This window comes from Engraulis encrasicolus, unplaced genomic scaffold (assembly GCF_034702125.1).
Source record: "Engraulis encrasicolus isolate BLACKSEA-1 unplaced genomic scaffold, IST_EnEncr_1.0 scaffold_37_np1212, whole genome shotgun sequence".
NCBI lineage: Eukaryota > Metazoa > Chordata > Actinopteri > Clupeiformes > Engraulidae > Engraulis > Engraulis encrasicolus.
The window spans coordinates 571,305-580,084 of NW_026945676.1; the positions used below are offsets into that span (position 1 = coordinate 571,305).

An 8,780-nucleotide genomic window follows, 5' to 3' on the forward strand; every position below is an offset into this window, starting at 1 on the left:
CCGAGAAGAAGAGGTATTGAGAGAGAGAAGTAAGACGAGAGAGAGGCGAGAGGTCGAAAAGAGGAGAGCGAATAGGAGGGAGGCGAGAAGGAGATTAGGAGAGAAGTACGGGAAGATGAGAGAGGAGAGAGAGAAGAGAGAAGGAGAGAGAGAAGGGGGTAGAGAGATTGAGGGTAGGAGATATGGAGTTAAGAGCTGAGAGAGGGAGAGTCAGAAGGGATGAGAGGAAGACGAGAGACGGAGAATAGCGTGGAGGAGAGAGAGAGAAGGAGAGACGAGAGTGAAAAGAGGAGCATGAGGGATGGGTCGAGATGAGAGAGGGAGGGGTAGAGAGAGGTAGAAAAGTTGGAAGAGAGAGAGAAGAGAGAGATAGCAGGAAGGGAAGGGATATTATTGAGAGAGAGAGAGAAAAGAGAGAGGAGAGAGGAGATGCGGGGGAAAGAGATGAGAAGGACGACGGAGAGGGAAGGGAAAGAGGAATGAGGGGGGTAGAGAGATGGAGGGTTAGATAGATCAAAGTAGGAGAAGAGAAGAGAGAGAGAGAGAGACGAGGAGAGGAGAGGGATTAAGAGAAGAGAGACGGAAGAGGTGCGAGTGAGAGATAGAAGGAAGGACGAGAGGTGAGACCCCGGAGCCACCCCGAGAAGAAGGAGAGGGAGACGACGACGGGACCGATAGGGAGATAGGGAGAGAGATAGAGGGGGAGAGAGGGAGAGAGAGATAGAGAGAGGCAAAGTGTTAAAATATTGCCAATAAATCTAATCATGGTAAACTAATGTTGCAGCGTGATATAATCACCCAACCGATCGACCGACTCTCCTCTCTCTATCCCCCTTTCCTCCTCTCTCCTTACCCCTGTGACTGCGTATATCAGGGCTGTCCTGCCCTCCTCTCTCCTCTCCTGCGTCCCCGCTGGCCGGGTCTCCTACTCCTCTCACCTCCGCCTCTCTTGTCTTACTCTCCCCACTCTCCCTCTCTCTCATCGGAGTTCCTCCCGCTCCTCTCTAATCCCGCCGCGTCACTCTCCCCGTCTCATCTTAGTACCCCGGTCGGACTGGCGTATATAAGGGTGCCGTCCTGCCTCCCTCTCTCCTCTCCTCGGGCGCTGCGTGGGTCCCGTCCTGCCTCGGCTCTCTCCCCTCGTCTCTAGTACCCCCGTACCAATCACGCTCACGCAAGATCTCTCTCCTCCGCCTCGCCTCTCTATCCCCCCCTCTCCTCTCTTCCTCGCCCTCTTACCCCTGTGAACTGCCTGTATATAAGGGCCGGTCCTGGGCCCTCCTCTCTCCTCCTCCGGCTCATCTGCTCCTCTTCCTCTCGCGCCCTCCTCCCTACGCCTCTCTCGGTATCCTCCCCCTCTCCTCTCGTCTATTCCTCCCTCTCCTCTCATACTCTCTATCCCCCTCTCCTCTTCCCTCTCCTCTTAAACCTCTCCTGTGACTTTGCGGTATAATAAGGAGGGCCCCGTCCTGGCCCTCCTCCTCCTCCTCTCTCTAATCATCTTCTTCCTCCCTCTCCTCTCAACCCTCATTCACATTCACCCGCACTCCCCCTGTGACTGCGTATATCAGCCGGTGTTCCCTGCCCTCCTCCTCCTCTCCTCCTCTCCTCCTCTCTCATCTCCTCTCCTCCTCTCTCCTCTCCTCTCCTACTCCTCTCCTCGTCCTCTCCTGTTCCTCCTATTCCTTCTCCTCCTCCCTCTCCACCTCTCCTCACCGAACTCCCTCCCCTACTCCCGCTCCAGCCTCCTCTCGCCTCCTTATCCCTCTCCATCCGCTCCTCTCCTCTCCTCTCTCACCTCCTTCTCCTCGCCTCAACCGCGACTCCCTCTCCTCCTCTCTCCTCTCCTCGCCTCTCCTCCTCTCCCTCCTCCTCTGCGCCTCCCTTACTCTCGGAGCCCCCTCTCCTCATCCTCTCCTCTACTCCTCTCCTCGGCTATCCCCCCTCTTCCACTCGCCTTCACTCGTCCCTACTCCTCCTCGTCCTAATCCCTATCCCTCTCCTCTCCTCTCCTCACTCCTCTCCTCCTTCCCTCTCGCACTCCTCTCCCATCCTCTCCTCTTCCTCGCCGCTCCTCTCCTCTCCCTCCCCTTTCCTCTCCCTCCTCTCCTCTCCTCTCCCTCTCCTCTCCCTCTCTCCTCTCCTCTCCGAGCCTCTCCTCTCCTCTCTCCTCTCCTCTCCTCGCCTCTCCTCTCCTCTCTTCCTCTCCTCTCCTTCCCTCTCCTCGCCCCTCTCCTCGCCTCTCCTCTCCTCTCCTCTCCTCTCCTCTTCCTCCTCTCCGTCCTCATTTCCCTCTCCGCTCCTCTCCTCTCTCATCTCCTCTCCTCTTCCTCTCCTCTCCTCTCCTCTACTCCTCTCCTCTCCTCTCCTCCTCCTCTCCTCCTCTCCTCTCCTCATCTCCTCCTCTCCTACTCTCCTCTCCTCTCCTCTCCTCTCCTCTCCTCTCCTCCTCCTCAGCTCCTCTCCTCTCCTCTCCTCTCCTCTCTCCTCTCTCCCCTCTCCTCCCCTCCTCTCCTTCTCCCTCTCCTCTCCTCTCCTCTCCTCTCCTTCTCCTCTGCCTCTCCTCCCTCTCCCTCTCTCCCTCCTCTCCCTCCTCCTCCTCTCCTCTCCTCTCCTCACCTCTCCTCTCCTCCTCTCCTCTCCTCTCCCATCCTCTCCTCTCCTCTCCTCTCCTCTCCTCTCCTCTCCTCTCTCTATCCCCCTCTCCTCACCCCTGTGACTGCGTATATAAGGGCCGTCCTGCCCTCCTCCTCCATGTTGAGGTGGTTCGGGTCGGCCCGGTGTGCGAGGGCGTCGGCCATGACGGGGATGTTCCGCTGCAGCGACGCCCTGAGCAGCAGCCGACCCGGACAGGGGAGGGGCGGGGCATCAGGGCTGAGGGGCGGGGCATCAGGGCTGAGGGGCGTGGTCTCTGGGCAGAGGGGCGGGCCATGGCGTGAGTCCTCGACGTCCGACACCTCGGAGGGATCCAGCTCCGCCTCCGTCTCCTCGCTAGACGTCAACGAGCCCTCACACTCTGGAGGTCACACAAGGTCAAAGGTCAATAGGTCAAAGGTCAAGAGGTCAGGGGTCAAAAGGTCAGCTGTCATTTTAAAAGAATGATGTGCATGCTCAGTTGTGAAAAGCCGTTGCTCTCGTGCCGTTATGGAACTACTGTGCCTGCGCTCTGTCCAAACAAACTGTGATAAAAGTGGCTTAAAAAGCTTTATTTTGACTCATATGACACAACCAAGCAGTCTAGATTGATCAGTTTTTCACTGTGTTTCAACCATATGGTTTTCAAAACCGCTGGGTTCCCTCCCGTCCTATACTCAGTTTCCCCATTCATTTTTCCCATTGACTCTCAGATCTGGTCTCACTAATCGCGAAATAGCACCCCGAAGGCGTCAACAAGATGGCCGCGGAGTGACGTAACTTATACAGGAAGAACTTTGGATCAATACTAATGATTCTAATGATAATAATTTTCTCCCATTGGAACTCATTATAAGAGTAGGCTATTGAACTACAAAAATGGTTCCTCACCCTCCTCGGTGACACTGTCCACTACGGATCCGAAGACCAAGACGTCACAGCTGCCATCGCTACTGCCACCCAGACCACTGTCACTACTGACACCTGTAAACACACACACACACACCTATTACACACACACACACACACACACACACACACACACACACACATACACACACTGCTGCCATTGCTACTGCCACCCAGACCGCTGTCGCTACTGACACCTGTAAACACACACACACACACACCTATTACACACACACACACACACACACACACACACACACACACACACACACACACACACACACACACACACACACACACACACCTGTTACACACACACACACACCTATTACACACACACACACACACACACACCTATTACACACACACACACACACACACACACCTGTTACACACACACACACCTATTACACACACACACACACACACACACTGCTGCCATCACTACTGCCACCCAGACCGCTGTCGCTACTGACACCTGTAAACACACACACACACACACACACACACACACACACACACACACACACACACACACACCTATTACACACACACACACACACACACACACACACACACACACTGTGATGGAGTGACCATCACATCATGTGGATGTGTTCTGACTAACATGCCAACGAGCCTGGCTCTTTGGTGTAGCGGTCAGAGCCCCGGTTTACTACCCCAGAAGGTCTGGGTTCAAGTCCCAGCTGGGCAACTCTACTCCCCTTCGCTACAAATGGTGTCAGAAGTGGGATGGTACTGTGAGGCCATCGGAAGCGTACCCATTGTGTGTAAGCCGTAATTCCATGTGAGGGACCCCCAGGATTGGTGACCCCGGTGTGAGGGACCCCAGTGATGGGTGAAGCATTGATGATGGGGCACACTGGATGGGAGAAGCATGATGGGCAGTTGCGTGAGGGACACCATGAGTGTGTGAAGCGCACGGGTGCGCTTCCCGAAGGGGAAGGCAGTGTGATGGAGTGACCATCACTAGGGTTGTGGGTGTGTTCTGACTAACATGCCAACGAGCCTGGCTCTTTGGTGTAGCGGTCAGAGCCCCGGTTTACTACCCCAGAAGGTCTGGGTTCAAGTCCCAGCTGGGCAACTCTACTCCCCTTCGCTACACACCTATTACACACACACACCTATTGCACACACACACACACACACACACACACACACACTGCTGCCATCGCTACTGCCACCCAGACCACTGTCGCTACTGACACCTGTAAACACACACACACACACACCTGTTACACACACACACACACACACACACACACACACACACACACACACACACACACACTGCTGCCATCGCTACTGCCACCCAGACCACTGTCACTACTGACACCTGTAAACACACACACACACACCTATTACACACACACCTGTAAACACACACACACACACCTATTACACACCTATTACACACACACACACACACACACACACCTGTTACACACACACACACACATACACACACACACACAATCACCACAAACAAACACGCACAGTCACCACACACACACACACACACTGCTGCCATCGTTACTGCCACCCAGACCACTGTCACTACTGACACCTGTAAACACACACACACACACCTGTTACACACACACACACCTATTACACACACACACACACACACACACACACACACACACACACACACACACACACACACACACACACACACACACACACACACACACACACACACACACACACACACACACACACACACACAAACACACACCTATTACACACACGTACACACACCTATTACACACACATACACACATGCAACACACACACACACACACACACACACACACACACACACACACACACACACACACACCTATTACACACACACACACACACACACACACACACACACACACACACACACCTGGTATCGGCATTCTAACTCACCAGACATAAAACCCCAGTGAAAATGAAAATGAATGGGATGTTATGTCTGGCGAGTTAGACTGTCAATACCAGCAAAGCACCTAAACATGGCATCGAAATCTCCGGGTATATTGAAGAGTGACGTGTGGGTCACCAGACCAAACAAACAGACACAGCTGACAGCCAGCAAAGCATGAATGACATCTGGGCTTCCATAACTCCCATGCGATGCCACTGCCATTGACTTCAATGTTAAACGCAGCATTCCAGTAACTAAGGCAAAGAGCTTATACCCAAGTATTGAACATTGAAATGTCATTTAGAAGGTACCAAATTCTAACTGTAGAAATGTAAATGGGAAAAAAGGAAAGAAAGCCCAACTGGGAAACTCCAATTCACATATGAAAGCCCAACTGGGTGTGTGTGTTTATGTGTGTGTGTGTGTGTGTGTGTGTGTGTGTGTGTGTGTGTGTGTGTGTGTGTGTGTGTGTGTGTGTGTGTGTAGTGTCTTCTTCTAAGTCACTTCTATGGACGCCTTGAGGTGGTCTTAATAATTTGATGGTTTATTCCAAAGGTAAAATAATCGGGTTTCCATATAAGTTTGTCACAAAATAAAGTTTACTGAAATAATAAGTCCATAACAAAAATGACCATCAATAAAGAAAATAAATTAAAACCCTTATGCCTGCTGGCGTCTTCCAATTCTAGATCCAAACTTTCCACAAGCATTCACAGTTCAGAACACATTGTTTCCACACACACGCTACCTAATTAAAGGTGCAGGTGCATCAATGACTCAATCACGGCACCTGGCTCAATTAAGGCCACCAAATGCCACATAATTCGAAACGTCATTCCAAATTCGGCCAGCAGGTGTCAGGCAACAAAAATGTGCAAAATGGCTCCTACACACCGGCCCCCTTATTGGTACCGGGCAAGGTACAATAATAAACAAAAACACAACTAAGGAGCCATAAAGAAAATAAACAATCATAATCCAGACAAATTATTTCCATAAGTCATCATATGTACAAGTTATTTCCAACACAATTATATATTTTTTTTGTAGTTTTCCCTTTTATATTTTTTTTGTATTTTTTTTCTTTTTCAAGTGTCCTTAAGTGCAAAAATGTCCTTTCAAGAGCTCATATACGTTAGAGTCTTTCTTGTAGTGCTTACGCACACAGCTCATATGCATGAAAGCATAATTCATGAGTCCAAGTTGTGTATGTGGTGCGTAATGTCTGTGTATGGATACGTCGCTCATGTGTGCACGAAATGTGACGCTCATGTGTGCACGAATAGATCCGAAGATCTACAGAGTCCATGATCCAAGTGTGCGCATGTGAAGACTGGATCCATCAGTGTACGTGAGAGTTCAGACAAAGCAATGATTCAGGTTACCAATTCAGGTTAATCCATATTGCATCACATTCATTCATTCAAGTTCATAGTTCATGTCACATTCATATTCAATCAAAAGGTAACTGATTAAAGTTCAAAGTTGTACTATTTCAAAGTTGCAACAGGTATCATGCCACATACATTTTTCATAGTGTCAATCACTCATCCCACATCCAAAGGGTCCTAGTAGCAATAGGGACAGCAATTTACACACCATCATCACACATGCAACTTCATTCAAACTCAACCATCTCTACTCTATCTGGTAAGATTGGGCATGCATACTGTATGTTCCCTAACCCATACTTTCCATAAGCGGTCTGCTGAGTATTGTACTGGTTCCTATTTACATCTACTGTGCGTAGTGAAAGTGGACAACTAGTAGGCCTAGTGGATGTATTTCCTGCATCTTTGATTTCATTCAATGTTATTGAATCAGTAGGTTTGCATTTTTTCTTTGCTTTCAATTTTCTTTCCAACAGGTTTTCCTTTTCAGGTGCAAGGCTCTTTGTGGTAAGTATTTCCTTTCCAGTTTGTCTTAGGTTCAACAGGGAGAATTTGTGCTGCTCCTTCGTCCATGTGTTCATTTTGAGAACATCCATTTCCATTTCCATTTCTTTTTCTTTCTGTAAGGCAAGTATAGACCTGGGTCGTTCAGATTTCTGGGCTTTGAGGAATTCTGGACCATTTGGCCGAGTGTTTGAGTTCAAGAGAGAGCTTGCCTTCAGGTCACAAATTGCACCATGTGCTTTTTCCAGTTTTGTCTTTCCATTTCTACTCTGTTTGATGCTTGTCATCTGATCACCTTTCTTCTGGTGATGTATTCCATGGTGTGGCCCACTGAACCTCACCTTTCCACTTTGGGTGACATGGTCATTGGATGGAGCTATGTCTGTCTGACTCCTTCCTACCTTTCCCTCTAAAGAGGTTGTGCACTTCATATGGTGCTCTCCATTCTTTTCCATTTTTCTTTTCAGGGATACAACATGCAGTTGGGCCTGATCATAATCATTTGTCACGGTTTTGTTTTTGAATGTCAAGGGTAAGTTATAATGGCTATTTACAATTTCCTTTGAAGTTCCATTTCCAGTTTCCATTGTATGCATTCGCTGATCGACAACTGACACCACTGAGCTTTTCTCTGTAGCTGCCAGTTCTGGGGAATCTTTGTGATGCTGCTCAATCAACTCCTTCATGTCTCTTATAGATATGTGGTTTGTTGTGACAGCAGTGTGGGTTCTCTGTCCTTTACGAGACGTTTCTTGTGTGAGCTTAGCCACAACCCACCCTATGGGTGTTCTAAACGCATATGGGCCTGTGCCTCTACTGTTTATCACCTCCATAGGCTCCATGAGGTTTGCTGCATTTGTGCCTATTAGCAGCTCAATGTCAGCATCCACATGTGGAATTCTCACTCCATGTAAGTATTTCCATTTGTCAACAGATTCTTGTTTTGGTATGTGTTGTTTTGTCACAGGTAAGTGTGTTTGTGTATACACTGGTGGAAGTTTGTGGTATTGCGTTCCTTCCATATTGCTTACTTCCAGACCAGAGACTATGCTACTGGGCACCCTGCTCTCCTGGCCCATTGTACACAGCATGATGGAAATGTTCTTGCCAGGTACGCTCAGCTTTTCTTTTAGCGAATCTGTACAGAACGTAGCCGTGCTACCAGGATCAAGAAATGCATGGGTTGTTACTACTTTGCCACTATCTGACATCCTCACTTTAACTGGTATTATAGCTAGAGTGCATTTGCCTGATGTACCGGCCCCCATTGGGTCACTCGCATTCACCATTGCATTACTTAAAGTGGCGGTTTCAGCTTTGGGCTTAGCTTTTTCATTCACTGTAGGGATGTGTAGTACAGTAGGGTGCAGTAAAGAGCATATGTCACACGTCATTCTGTTCTG

The 8,780-nt window shown here is 49.5% G+C and overlaps 1 pseudogene; it reads right to left on the reverse strand.

Moving 5' to 3' along the window:
- Positions 1–2,693: 2,693 nt before the first annotated feature.
- The window catches only part of LOC134443861 (arf-GAP with coiled-coil, ANK repeat and PH domain-containing protein 3-like), a 70,058-nt pseudogene continuing 63,971 nt past the window's right edge, over positions 2,694–8,780 (reverse strand).